At 35.5% G+C, this 16,103-nt stretch overlaps 1 long non-coding RNA gene across 1 annotated transcript; it reads left to right on the forward strand.

Annotated features, from left to right (window-relative positions):
• Nucleotides 1-5,101: 5,101 nt before the first annotated feature.
• Nucleotides 5,102-14,750, forward strand: LOC149068687 (uncharacterized). Its single transcript, XR_016195138.1, has 3 exons — nt 5,102-5,196; nt 7,838-7,896; nt 14,605-14,750. It is a non-coding gene; the product is annotated as an uncharacterized LOC149068687 (long non-coding RNA).
• The last annotated feature ends 1,353 nt before the right edge of the window (nt 14,751-16,103 follow it).

Here is a 16,103-nt window from a genome sequence, read left to right on the forward strand (position 1 = left end):
CAAGTAATAATTGATGATTTTGCTGACTAATGGCAACGTTTTTGGTGAAAATGTTCGATGCTCCGTCTTTTAAGCGCATAAAATTTCCCGTAATTTTCTCAACGAATATTGTCACCCGAGTCGTGATGAATGTTTTCATTTGAACAAATTTTTGTTTAGTGTGATCTGCAGCAGCTCTTAATGTCCTTCAGCAATTTCAGCAATGATTAACAATTTCATCGTAAACTGAATTTTGTAGCCAAGTAACTGTATTTTTTGGCTACAATTATTTATTTATACAATATTGTTTGGCCGAAGCCTACGCATGATGGGATTTGACATGGACGATTGATGCCACATACGAAATCAGAGATTGAAGTAAAGTCTGCAGAATTTGATGGAAGGTTGTTCCAATCAATAATTGTACGGGGGAAAAACTAAATTTGAAGCAATCTATGGATGCAAAAAAGTTTCAATTTTTGGGAGTGATTGAGTCTATTCGAAAAATGTGAAGATTTGATTAGAATGTGAGTGTCAATGTTAAAATAGCCGTGGATAATTCTGAAAAGTATAGACGAATGATACATCTACGGGAGATAAGTGGGAGGATAGATTTCAGTTTATCTATATTGTTTTGTGCATAGGGATCCCAAATTTCGCAGGCATAGGAAAGGACAATTATTTCCCGTAGTTAGGATCAAAATTCCCCGTATTTTTCTCGTTGAGGTTACTATAAGAGCGAAGTCTAATTTTCCGTTTCAAACCATGTGAGGATATTACTATACTCTTATATCAATTATAAAAATTCAATAGTTTTTTCGTTTAGTTAGAATTCAATTACTAAGTCTGCTTGCGGACCACCGAAAGTTGCTGGTCGTCCCGCATACATGAGACTCAAGTGCGTACACAGGAGAGGAAAGGTGCATTGCATTGTTTTCTCAAAAATTGTTTTTTCCAAGGGGGGAGGGGTTCAAAAGGCCTCAGCCCCTTGGTTCCGAAGCCTGTACCTGCGGTGTCGAGCCACCCTTAGGGATGTGCGACAGGTGCGGTCGCACCTTGTATCACGCTTTATGGGGCCCCGTACCTACAGTAAATTACTTGAGGCTTTCACCAATTCTTAAATTATTTTCTTCATTAGGTCTGAATTTTCCTTTATTATAGAATTATCACGGACTAATTCAGAACTTTCATCAGTTCTGACATTTTTTCTTCCGTAATTTCTGAATTTTCATCAATTCTGCCATTTTTTCTTTTATAAATTCTGAATTTTCATCAATGCTGAAATTACTTGTTTCGTCAATTCTGGAATTATTCCTTTCATTAATTTTAAAATTTCCATCAGTTTTAAGAACTGTTTTATTAATTTAAAAACCACCTTCATCGCTGAATTATATGAATTATAGTTGATTTTGGTGTTAACTTATGTTTGACAGTGTGTTTAAATTGTTTTTGAAGGCCATTTCTCGTATTCTTTTTCTGTATTTTCTGAATTAACAGATGCCGATTCCCTCATCCTCGCTAAACATATGAAATCTGGACAAAACGGGAAGGGGGGGGGGGGGGTTAGACATTTATGATTGCTAATGGTCACTTTACAGAAAACGTGAGCTATTTTCGTTCTTCGATTGTAGCTAACATTAGACAATTTTATAGAAGATCTGATATTTTTTGTGATGATTTTCATTTATTGACTATTGACAACTGCTGGTGTCACAACGCCATCTAAATGAATGAATGCCAGAACTTTGCCGCTGGACTTTTCCCGTTGCCGAGATCTCTTCTAGCCCAGCTTCGTGGTGGTGAAGTCCGGAACACTTTATTTTGAGTCAAAAAAGAAGAAAAAATGAAAGAAAAAATAATAAACACGCATACACATAAATTTTCGATATATTTTCCCCGTACAATTGGGTACTGTCGTTATTCACGGATTTTGTGGTGATAACAGACGAGTTGGAGTTGGGAGTGGGAGAAAAGTTCCGGGGTTCCGTTAGAGAAGAATGTACATTAATGGAAGTATATCTTAGAAGCGATTGGAGGGGGGGGGCCCTTGCGGCACCTCCTAGAGATAGAAGGCCTCCGCGCGGGTTGTCAAGTTCCTCTGTAACGTCATTATGACTAGCAAGTTGGCCACATTTTGAACCACAGCATCCTATTTCGTTTCTTCTTATTTTGGCGTAGAATCTTCCCGCTCGGCTCACAAATACAGCATGGTGATTGGATGTGGGGAATAGAAATCGCCAATTCTGAGCCCGATCATTTCTTTTCCGAATAACGATGATACTGGCACGAGCAGTGGAATATTTTCCCTCGAATATTCTGAGGGAAAATGAACTACTTGCTGACATCACGAGCAGCGTGTGGAGACCTTCTATCTCTAGGAGGTGTTGGCCCATGCCTTCTCATCTGTTATCTTACACTTACCATATTATGTAGGTATACATCGCATCGGCGAGTAAAGTTTTAACTTTACTCAGCGAGGCAGCTTTTCTCTAACCCATTACGTATATTTCAAAACTCTATTATTTAACTTTTCAACAGCAAGAAAATGCATAAAAATAATAACAAATAAAATGTGAAGGGAAACTATTTGGGAGAAAACTTTTATTAAATTAAAATTATAAATTTATTAATTATTATTTATTAAAAATTTAAGAATATTTTTTATTAATTTGTAACATTCATAACGGTCAGTTCAAAATTTAGCTACTAAAATAGGAACTAGAAATCCCTCTGCTTAATAAGGAACTAATAGTTAGATTTATTATGATCATTATTTTATTTATTTTTCATTGTACATAAGTAATTTCACTTTTGTATCCATTATATAATACTCGCAATTTAGCATAATATTACATTTCTTACAATTGATTTTACTGATCAACTCTGTTGCATAGAGTAACATTTTGATGAAGTATATATGGCTGAGATCTTTGTGTATTGTAGTATTCTGATGGTAGTATTTAACGAATCAGGTACGTGTGTTTGCGGTTTTTTAACTTACAAACACTTCACATCTACACAAACTTGCCTATAACCCCCCTTTATTGCCAGCAAGGGCAGTCTGTAAGTCGCCAGGCAGCCCCCTCGGGCTGGGCAGCGACGAGAAAAATTAAATTCTGTCTTAATTAGGAACTAATTAACTGAGCCTACACGCAATGAGGACCCTCATTCCACCATTTAATATTTCAAAGATTAATTAGGAACGAAAACAAACGTTCTAAGAATAAGACAATTGTGAATAATGGGTTAATTTGTGGCCTTTCCAAAATATCTGCATCCAGATTTTTTTCCTATCAGAACTGAGAGTTTTCCTGATATTGTGTTTCAAAAACCTGCAGCTCATTTTTAGGCACATGATATATGTATATTCAAATGAGAGTAGATAAAAAAACATTTTTAGAGCGCATTACTCAAAAAATAATTTTTCCCATGTTATTAATCGTGCGATTTTTTTATGGCTTTTTCCTTATAGTGAACTGCAAGATCAGAGGTTTGCGAAATGACGTAAGTATAATCACACATCTTATTTCAATAATCTATTATTAATCAGTTCTTATATAGTTTACCCCATTTTATTCTCATCTGGATTAAATCACTAGATTTGTTTTGTAAAATATACAATAAACGCGGCTTAATGTGATCACATCGGGACACTGGGTTCCTGATAACAATAGGCAAATGATAACATTATCTGTGATGCTAATAAACGGCGTCAACTGTATTTTACTTCGCAACTTTTTATTTTATTTCTAGCAAAAAGGTCCGGAATCCATGAACCAGGAGGAGTTCAAAAAGTAAGTTTTCAATCAATTCCATCTGAATAATTATATTATTTCTCTCATCTGATTTTGATTTATATAACTTCAGATATACAAATATGTTCATGCATATATTAAATCTACGTGTTCGAAATTACTTTCAATCTTTGAAATTCAGTTGATAGTCCATTCGTTTTCTCTATATATACAGGGTGTCCTGGAAGTGCTAATGCGGCTTTTATCTCATCAACCGTTCGTCATAGAGGTATAGTTTCCAATTTAAAAAATGCTCAAAATGTGTTGAGAATTTTTTACCTGTACCAGTTAGAGAGTAAAAATACAGTGTGTCACAAAGTAAAGAAAAAAAATCCAAATTTTGATAACGTGCCATCTAACTTTCAATTAGACGGATGTTGCCACGTCTCTTCTGAGGCAAACAGAAAAATTTCCATGTTTCCAAGTGCAATATTCACTAAGATATTTTTGAATTCAAAAGTTATGAAAGAACAGTAAAAAAAAAATAACGGATACAAGGCTCCTTTCCCTCATTTATGTTGTCCTTTCCCAGGTCTTCTCCGATTATTTTAATTTGAATATCTCGGCGAATATTGCACTTATACCGGGATTACACTATAAAAGTTTGATAAAAGTCCTTTTATACAACTTGAAAAATGCTACCAATAAGATCATCGGTTGAATTTTCTAGAATGTAACCAATGATCTCATTGGTGGCATTTTTCAAGTTTTATACAAGTACTTTTATAGTGTAATCCCACCTTTAGAAACGTGTAATTTTTTTTTTTGTTGGCCTCAGGAGAGACAGGGCAACAACTTTCTGAATGGAAATCAGAGAACGGGGGGCGGGGGGGGAACGCATAAAAATTCACAAATTTCGTTACACTCTCAAAACCACTTCACTAACTCTAGCCGTATCGAAATTTACTGTCATTAATGAGATGGAAGTGAAGGCGCTGTCTATTGGAGGTCGCCTCAAGTTCGTTAGGGAAAACATCTTATCTTTATTCTCCCTCTGGTTCGAACCCAGGATTGTGAAAGCAGCCTTCACGGTGATAGACAAGCATCTTACCACCACGCTAAACTCTCGAGACGAGCGACGGGTAATTTTTGAATGCCTTTTGAGCATTTTTTTTTTTATAAATTGAAAAAACTACGACGGAGGATTGATGAGATAAAGGCCGCATTAGCACTTACAGGACAACCCCCCCGTTCATATATTTTCTACATTATTTCTATAATAGAATACATTTTTTGTTAAATCACTTATTAATTTTCTCACCCGCTTACATCTCAGTATCTGTTTTCCTAAATAGCTTTTTGATTTATTTCTTTTGTCGAATATTAAGGTATTTGGACAAGAAATGGGACGCTTTCCTGTTGAAGCAATTGCGAGAAGGCAAACCGCACAAACTTGAGAATCCCTTTGACTATGAATCCAGAGGTATTTATTCCATTATTAATATATTGAATTACATTTTCATAAAGAATATACAGGGTGTCCCATAAATACGTAAATTGTTTAATAATTTGTATAGAAAAGTGAAGGAATCGATATATTTGAATGTGGTGTACGAAAATGATATTCTCACGAAGGGGGATTTTTTTTTTTTTTTTTTTGGTATAGGAAACAAATAGAGTAAAATTTTTTATCAATGGAAAACACAGTATCAACACAATTCCAGAACACTTAAGTGGTCCGTGGCACATTTAGAGATTTCTTGAGTCACTTGTGCCACAGTTTTAGAGCATTAAAGCGGTCCCCAGTTCAGTTCTACATCCATCAAGTTACCAACGGTACATTCCTAGATTACTTAAGCGATCCGTAATAATTACGGATGACTTGAGTGACGAGTGGCACATTTCAAGAGCACTTAAGCCACCCGTGACACAATTCCTGAGCTTCTGAGCGGCCCGGGCACATTCCCACATCACTTGAAGGATCGGCGGAACATTTCGAGATCATTAAAAGTGACTCTGTAGAGCAGCGGTTCTCAACCTTTTTTGACTCGCGGAGCCCTTTCTGGTATATAACTTCTATGGCAGAGCCCAGTAGGCCAATTTTCTATTTGTTCATCAAAGTTACTGATTTGTTTTTATTACTTAAAAATATTAATAATTATTTTTTTCGAATTTACTGTTTTTTTTAATTTTCCTCGAATGGCCCCGGAGCTTCTTCGAAGTGCACACGGAGCCCCAAGGACTCCGCGCAGCACCGGTAAGAACCGCTGCTGTAGATGATCAATTAGGAAGAATGCTAGTTCAGGTGCCCACAAACTAGCGAATGGTTTTTCTCGTTTTTGGCACACCCGGTAAAATGTCATAAGAGTATTTGATTTTTTTATAAAGTGTGACTGATGACGTAAGCATCCTTCAAACCACCCCCTCCCCCCTTTTCATCAAAAGTCCGCAAACCCGGAACCCTTCCCCCGATGCTGACGTAACACTTTAATGACCCCTAATGGAACTGAAATCAAACTTCCAGATAAGAAATTAGTCTACGTTTTCGCGAAGCTGATCTTTAATGGCTCGGTTTGGGAACTAATTATTGTAGAGGGCACAAAAATTATAGGACTTCTCGGGCAAATGAAAATTCTCACACGAAGAAATTATCAGGCCTAGCGCAGATACAAGCAAAGAACTAGAAAAGAAGCAAAACTTTTTCACGCACTCGTTAAAAAAAAAGAAATTATTAGCCTTATTTCTTTATGGCACCCTTCGTACTTGTATGAATGAAACCTCTGCATGAATGTTCATGGACGAACTTTTGAGAGCCACTAACAGTTTATTTAGCACTATGTTCCAAAAAATAAGGCTTCTTAAAAAAAAATTAAAAAAAAATAATAAATTTCTCTTTTAACATGTTAAATTTTAAAAACAAATATGCTTATAAGAAATTTAGGAAATTTTCTAGAATTCATCGAACTTTTTCGAAAGAATCGTAAAATTTGTAACGCACTTAACAAGCGACTGACATGTGGTTTTTAAAAATACCTGAATCAGCCATGATCTCTCATCAACCGTGCTAGTAGGCCTATTAAGCGAGTTGTACAATGCATTTAAGGTACGACTTCTTCAGTCCAAAAACGCGAATATCGCTACTTCAGAAAAAAAAATGGCATTATACCATTGTGGTGTGTCATCCACGTGTGAAAATTTCATAAATTAATAAAGAAATCTTAAGAAATGGAAAGGATTATTCGTCACGTTTTTGTAACAAATTTTCTGATTCACATCTACTCCATCTATATGTGTCTTTGAAAAATTATTATTTTTAAACCTCTCAGGAAAAAAAAAATCTGCATGTAATCCTCATTGAGAGTAATTCTTTACTTATTACTCTCAATGAGGAAATAATATATCTAAAAATATCTATCTATATTTCAACATCCCAGAAAATAAATCTGCATATATATAATCCGCACAAAGAATAAGTTTCTACAAATTACTTTGAAAATATCCATTCATTTCTCAGCTTTAGACAAAAAAATATAATATATATGCATATGAAATCCACACTAAGAATAATTTTATTACAAATAGATTCTGAGAAAATATTTACATATTTATATTTCTACCTCTCGAAAAAATTCTGAATATAATCGTCACTAAGAAATTCCGAAGGTTTTTAACGTCCAATTCGGATTCTACGCTGGGAAATACAGTACAAACGGATACTAAAATAACCAATTGGATACTGAATAATAATTTAATACATATTATGAGGTTTGGTTATACGTATAATAACGATTTTTCGGGACCTCAATTTTTCCTCTGAACGTATAACCTGCTATTAAACCAACAACAATAGGAAATTCTTCACAAATAGTGATCATAATACAACCACGTAACGACCTTGATTTCATTCAATATCATTGAATCAGAAAAAGAAACTCCACCCTATATCACGTATTGAATATTTGTTCGATAAGATTTTCCAGAGATAATCACTTCCTCTCGGTGACAAGATACAAAGTGTTTCCATCTCTCACTCGCGAAAATACTTCCGAATTGAATCAAATCTGTGAAGAGAAAAACCAATTATATCAATCAGATATATTATTTTTTTTTCCATTATTTGATAGATCTCCACCTGGATAATCGTGTGGCAGTTGTGATAGATAAACACAGGGACGGAGTCAAGGTGAGTGTCTTGAAGATCGAGGTTTAAATACATGGTTCAACATTGCACGGAAATCATTTTTCTACTTGTTTTTTTTACATTGTTATCTGTTATTATATTTTTGTAAAATTTTCTGTCGGTTTGGTAAACTTTTATTAGGGCTTTATCGCTTTTTCTTCACAAAAGATGCCCTTGAAAAGTTGTAATTATTAGACTTGATAGGTTCTATCCAATTGACTGAAATATATTTGGAAGTAAAGAATATTGTATATTATGTGCCACTTTGATTTCATACTCATTTTTTTCCCCCGGTAAATGGCTGTTAATTACTGTTTCGTGTTTAGTTATAAATGGGATTTGTTATGCCAGGTTGTCGTAATTCTTTGTTTAATGGATTTATTAATGTTATTATCTATGCGCAGAAGTTTACTTTTTTAAATTTACAAAATGGTTTCAAATAATTTCAGTTACTTGAAATGTAATTTTTTTCAGGGGGATCACACGAGAATGAAAATAAACTTACTTTTTATAGACCTTTTTTGCTGTAATTCTTGATAAGTGAATGAATGAATCCTACATGGAGAAACCGTTTTTACCGAAGATTCTGTATTTTTAAATATACAGCCGATCTCGCTGATGACGTTCCCTCTTATAACGTTTTCTCGCTTAGTATGACTTATTTTTTTCGTGGTCCCAACTCTAACTAATTCTTATCAAGATTTCCCATTTAAAGCGTTTTTCCACTTGCAACGTTTTTTCATAATTGTTTTTTGAAAACTGTTTATAACAGTGGATCCACCAGCATATTCAATTGTGATACTTTTGAATATTTATCGCCAATGATTTGTTCAGAATTTTCAGGTCGAGATCTAAAATTCAAATGAAATTGAACAATAATTGATATACTATGACTTAAAATAAATAATTTTTTTGAAAATTACTGTATTTGAAATATTCACTGCCACATAATCAACGATGGAACTACTGACTGAGGTTGGTACATATTCTCGGGGCGTACCGGGTCTATTGACTCTCATTAGCTCCCCTGTTTTATGCTGCTCAAGATGAGCTGGATTAGAACTAGTTTGTATGCGATAGTTGGGTGTGTAAGTGTATATATATAAGACGTGTGTCAATATATAAATTAAAATATACAGCCTGAGCTGTACTCAGAGAGTCAGTATGAATTACAGTAGAATCTCGCTTATCCGACATAAACGGAAAGGCAGAACGTCGGATAAGCGGAAATGCGGATAATAGGGAGCTGTTACGAAAAAGCCTCTTAAACGTTAAAGTATGGTATAATTTTATACGTTATGAACCTAATAATCATGTTTTACAACAAAATAAGAAAAAAAATTAACTGATTACAGAAAATATTAACAGTTACAGAATATTCTGAAGTGTCGTTAAATACACTATACTTAAAAAGTTAGTCCAGTGATGATTTAAAGAAATTTTTGATCGTAGTCTGCTTTCCTGACGAGTGCCGTTTCTTCGCTGCCAAGTCTTGCCATCTTTGAAGCATTATTATGTCGATTCCTGTAGCTTCTTCTTGTTACTCAATGCAGTTTTAAATGCAATCTCATTAATTGCAGTTTCTAGTGCCGTCGTTGTGTTAAATTCAGAGAGGCGTGAAAGTTGAACAATTTCGTTGTCATCGCAATTGACAATAACGACAATTTCTTCTTCAGTTATTTCCTACTGATTATTATGGTCATAGTGTTTACGGACGCGCCACTGTACAGTCGGGGTAACTAATTAGCTGCAGTAGAGCCAGGAGAAACAAAAAATAGACGATCGCAACTTGCAGTTCTTGTTGCTGATTTTGATGCGTTTCTTTGCGGTGGGACGTCGTGTAAACGTAAATCAATTGAGAAAGTATGAATTCGATAAGTACATACTTATCACCGAATTAGAAGGACAATTAAGTTAAAGAATTTTATTACTATAATTTAAATAATGGCATGTTTTAGATTTATTTTTACCTAATTGACAATGTAACTAATAAAAAAAATTGTAAACAGTTTAAAACTTTAAAAAAAATTTAAAAAATTGGTATATTTAAATGCGATTTGCAAGAATTTATACACATAGAGATTTTTTTTTTTCGTTAAAAAGGTTAGTTTAAATTTTTATCGATAGAGGACAATGCACAAAAGCCCAACAGAATTGACTTAATCTGGATCTTTCGTCAATCTCTTCTGTATTCGAAACGTTCGTGAGCTTCAGTCGGCTATTCTGCCTTAGGGGTGATTCAAGTATTACGTCATCATCGATGGGGGGGGGGTTCCGATTTGCTGACTTTTGATGACAAGTGTGGGGGGGGGGTTGGATAATGCTTACGTCATCGACCACCCTTTATGAAAATATGAGTTAGGATTCAGAGGGGCAGAGCTGATGACGAAATTTTGCTGATAAGAGGGGGGAGGGGGTCAGCGTTTTGCTGACTTTTGCTGACAAGGAGGGGGGGGGGTCAAAAATGGCTAAAAATTTGCTTACGTAATACTTGAACGGCCCCTTAGGTATAACAACTTGTCCGCCAATGTCAACATCACAATGAAAACCTTATGTAGGTGCTATAGTAACAGGAAATTTTCAAAATTGACCTGCTAATCGTGTACTCTGCATTTTATAGGACTATGATTTGCATATATCTTATGATTCGCTTTCATGCAACACCCTCTATCGACAAAAAAATTTAATTTTTGTTCCGCACAAAAAAAAAGAAAAAAAAATCCTGTCATGAGAATAACTTTCCGTAAAAACTGAACTTTTACCAACTCCTTTCACTTTTTATGAATTTTTCAACTATTTACGAACCTATGATTGATTGATGACCGCTCAAGCCCAGAGTACGAACCTATCAGACACCCTACATATACATCAAACAAATAACTGAAATTTTTAAAAAAAATTAATAAATTTTTAATAAAAATTTTAGATGCATTGGTTGAAATTAAATAAAACTTTTGTCCTTGTTTTTTTCATGGCCCTAAAGTTGCCTAAATGGATCCTTTGCATGAACGTTCAACATAAGCGTCGCAAATTCATTTTAACAAAATAAGGCTTCTTAACAAAAAACAAACCCCTTCGTGAGAATATCGCAAACGCGTTCAAATAAAATCCAATTCCTTTAACTTTTACGAATTTTTAAACTGTTAACGAATTTATGGGACACCCTGTATTTTCAAAATTACGTTGTGCCGATTTCACTTTTCTCCTCGACTAAGTTTCTTTATAAATTCATCGGTGCTCTTGTGAATGCGAAATTGAGAGGAATTGGTTATGAACTAAAATTTAATTATGAAGATACCAGAGTATTTTGTCATTTTAGAGACCGGCTATTATACCGTGAAACTTCACTACAACGATATTTTTCAAATCTAATTTGGAATCGCCCAATCAATCTACTGTTAAACTCCTCCCGATACAACGTTACATTTTACTACGATTAATCATACTATGACGATATTTCTTGGAGATTTCGAAACTGCTAAAATTCTATTTCGCTGATAAAAATTACCTTCAACATATTTTTAAATTCTTCACCAGTTTTTGTTCTTTTGGGAGTACCGTATCTAATAACATTGGCATTTTTTTCTGTTTTTCGGTGGTTCTCAACTTCGATGCGCGAATGCGAGCTGATCTCCCCGTTAAAAAGTCTCGCCATAGAAAGCAACAGATCTACAGTACAACGATAGAATTATTCAATCGTTACACTTCACTCATAGTTAGAAAATTTGATGGCAGATGGCGGCACTACACATAACAAGCATTACAAAGAAACAAACTCCACGTCAAGTTCGCAATGCATACACGCACATTCCTACATGCACGTTCATGTTCGGTTTAGTAGTACAGTCAAATCCCGTTATAATGAACTCCTAAAGACCGGAGAAATCCCTTCGTTATATCCCAGGTTTTTGCATTGTTCCTATGTAAACTTTATCTGGAGGATTAGAAATGTGTTCGTTATAACGGGATTCGACTGTAGTTGTATCAACATTTTGCACCATCTACCCTGCTAATGAAGTTGTCGTGAAGGTATTTTCTGTGTAGTACACAATAGGGTTGTGAAGGAAACTATTGTACACCCACGCTGAGTTGGCCTCTGGCTACGTCATGAAACATCACGATGGGCGATTCCATTCATCTCCTTTCGGTAGAACGGTCGCAGGCAAAAAGAGCAGGTTAGTAGTTTCCGTTGGCGTCTTTTGCGTTATTTTAGCTAGTTTCCCCCGCCCCCGTTTCCCCTCTTTGAAAAATGATCGGAGGCCAACTCACAATGGGTATACAGTACTTTATAGGTGGGAGCAACTAACTGAATTTTATCCATCAACTAATAGATTACAATTTTTTACAGTGAATAATCACTCATTAATGCATTTTGTGGTGGCACAAACAACGCTAATTCAGAAGAGATGCGGTTGACATCATGTGTGAATTTGGCGACTCCCGATTATAATTCTACCTTTCTAAATGTCTCTAGATATAAATAACCTCTTTACAACAATATTTTTCTTCGTACGCGGAGTATATAGAGGTTTCACTGCATATATAAATGCAGGGTGATGTCATAATTCCCCTTGCCGCATTATGCTGGTAAACCGTTAATCCAAAAGGTATAGTTCCAATTTTAAAAAGTATCCAAATAACGCGTAGAACTCGGACACGTCATTCGTGTTGCACGAGGTGCCTTTTAGACCGGGAAAATTTCGAAAGCATGAATTTTTTTTAATGTCTCACCCGCACGATCTTTCGCGCTCGCGCTTAAAGGGGCCACAGTAATTGTAATAGCCAACAAAAAAAAGCATTCTACGTTTTCAAGTGGATTCGCAGATATATTTGAGTTTGAAAACTGGAGAAAAATTGCGAAAAAAAAATCAGCATAAACTGACGAGCAACGCTTCTTTCTCTTATGCTGTTCTTTCCCCCAACTTTTCTCGATTTTGAATTCAAAAATATCTCAGCGAATATTTCACTCAGAAACGGTTTTTTACTTTCTTTTTTTTGTCCTCAGGAGAGAGGGTACGTCACAACTTCCTAACTAGGTTTTTGAGGACAGGTCATCCGTATTGCCGCTGTGTTGGTTGAGCGGTCATAGTGGTGGACTCGCATCGCGAAGTCCCGGTTTCGAATTGGTTTTTTGTAGTTCCCAACTTCGACGCGCGAATGCTAGTCTATCTCCCCTTTTAGAAGTCCCGCCACAGTGAGCAACAGGATTACACACAATGGTACAATTGTTCAATCATTACACTTCACTTCTGGATGGCAACACTGAAAAGTCAGACACTACACTAGATACGCATTCAGACTGTTATGTAAACACACACTTCCGACACAACTCACTAGCTAGTGGATTGCTCATTTGTTGCCACGAAGTTTAGAAAAAATTCATAGTTTAAAAAAAAAATTGCAGATGACAGCACTACACATAATATGTATTGCACAGAAACAACCTTCACTGAAGGTTCACTATACACACACATTCCAACATGTACCAATTCGTTAGAAGTTCCACAGGGGAATATGGACGACGTGCATGTCTGGTTTAATAGTAGTAGTAGTAAATTGCCCATGGATGGCGATAGATCTGAGTTGTCCTCGGTTTGAAAGAAAGGGTATCCGCATATATATATATATATATATATATATATATACAGGGTGATTATAAAAAAACTATCCCGACATATGGGCCCCTAACTATCATACCATTCACAGAAACTAAATGAAATGTTAGCATAAGGTATTTTGATGTGTGCGCTCAAGAATGATATGGAAAACAACAGTGTCACTCTAACAGTTACGGTTGCAGTGAAAAAATTTCGAAAATATCAAATGGCAACACCAAGTTTTTTGTATTGGAATGTGATCTCCATTGGGAAAAACCCTAAATAGTGTTCGAACGGCAACTGCAGCATGAAAATCACCGGCGGTAGATAGGCTAAAAGTGAGGACAACCAATAAGGACAGAGAAGCAGCATCATTTTATTGTGTTTCACAAATTTTCCACATGACCTTGTGGATGACTAATCAGGCTGGGATCTCAGCCGAAGAAACGGTGTGACGAATGAAACGAACATTAATGCTCTGGTGCACGGCAAAGTCCTTTTTACTTTTTCCTTGCCTAGCTCCGGGGATTTTCGTGCTACAGGTGCCATTTCAACGCTATTTAGTGTTTTTCAGTACGGAGATCGCATTCCAATACAAAAAACTTGGTGTTGCCATTTGATATTTTCGAAATTTTCTCACTGTAACCGTAACTGTTAGAGTGACACTGTTGTTTTCCATATCATTCTTGAGCGCATACATCAAAATACCTTATGCCAAAATTTCATTCAGTTTCTGTGAATGGTATGATAGTTAGGGGCCCATATGTCGGGATAGTTTTTTTATAATCACCCCGTACATATATATATATAGTTAGTTTTTATATTTTAGTAGCACGACCCTTTGAAACATGAATGACGTATATCTACACGTTATTTGATAATTTTTCTAATTCAAAGTATAGCTCTAGGATCAACGGTTTGCCAGTAAAATGCGGCAACAGGAAATTGTGAAATCACCCTGTATAAGCGTCATCAACACAAATATTTTGAATCATTTCCACACAGTTAGTATGAATGTTAAGATCCATAATATCAAATATTCTCTAACGATGATTTATTTATAAAAAAAAAAAATTAATAGAAATCATTACTTTCTTTTGAACTATTTCAACAGGACTGGGCCGACGAATTACCGTGGCAGAGTTACTGAACATTCGGTTTCTTCAGCTGAACAAGAGATCCAAAGTTTTCTCGTGTCTCGCAGTGAGTTCTACGTCAGATACATCATCGTGTGAATAAAATTCAAACTTTCCAACCCTCCTTTTATGTGTGGTCCGTCAGTTAGTAAGAAATAATTACACAGGATATCCAGTAAGTGATAAGCAGCCCTTTATTTCATCAACCGTCACCTAGGAGGTAGTCTCAATTCGAAAACCCTCAAAAGCCATTAAAAATTACCCGTATCAGTTTTGAGTCAAAATACAGTACATAACAAAATAAAAAAATCTAAATTTTTATACGGTTCCTTAGTCTTCTAACTTCCAGTTAGAATATGGTTGCCCTGTCTCTCCTGTGGGCAACATAAAAAAATCCATACTTCTAAGTGCAATATTCGTCAAGATATCTGAATTCAAAAATCAGGGAAAACTTATGAATGAACAACAAAAACTAACGGACACAACGCTCCTTTCCTCATTTATGCTGTTCTTTCCCAACTATTCCTCGATTTTGAATTCGAATATCTCAGCGAATATCGCACTTAGTAATCTCAATTTTTTTTCTGTTGGCCTCAAGAGATACGGGGTAACGACTTTTTAATTGGAAGTTAGAAGACAAGGGGGGGTCCGTATGAAAATTTAGATTTTTTAAATTTCGTGACACACTGTATTTTGACTCTTAAAACTGATACAGGGTAGTTTTTGAACGTCTTTTGATCATTTTTTGAGCTGGAATCATATCTCTACGACGGACGGTTGATGAGATTAAGGCCACATTAGAACTTACAGAACACCCTGTATATCAATAGATTTTGAAGCTTCTCTAATACTTAACGTAAAATAAAAATTTAAGTGACCAGCTGTGTGTGTGTGTGTGTACAGACGCTAAAACATTTATGGCATTTCAAAAACTAATTATAGTAACTTGCCAAATATTGCAAAGATGATGATTAAAATCATATTTGAAACTTAAAAAAAGGTAAGGCAACGGGGAATGTTTTAAAAAATGAAATTATTTGTATTAATACACGTACCATGGAAATCCTTCCAATTTCGCCAAAATAAAGCATTACTTATAACTGAAAATTAATAGAGAGAAACCAGCCGACAAATAGTACAAATACTGAGGGATAGGTGGCTTTTCATCAGCCTAAGATATCAAGGAAACATATTTTCGGGATATTATGAACGAGGTGAACTCGAAAAAAACCATCTCTTGTCTCTACCGGGACTTGAACTCAGGCTCTCTTGCATACCGGGCAAGCATGCTACCATCTACACCACTGGAGACATGACACTGCCTTCCTTATTTGCCCGGTATGCAGGGCCTGGGTTCCAGTCCCGGTGGAGACCAGATGAATTTTCTTTCCGAGTTCACCTCAACATAATATGCAGACAATATGTTTCCTTGATACAAATATTCAATCATTACTCTTCACTTCTGAAATATAGATGG

This window comes from Pholcus phalangioides, unplaced genomic scaffold, assembly GCF_987345545.1.
Source record: "Pholcus phalangioides strain wild (caught in Gottingen) unplaced genomic scaffold, Ppha-v1.0 ptg000024l_1, whole genome shotgun sequence".
In the NCBI taxonomy this organism is placed as follows: Eukaryota; Metazoa; Arthropoda; class Arachnida; order Araneae; family Pholcidae; genus Pholcus; species Pholcus phalangioides.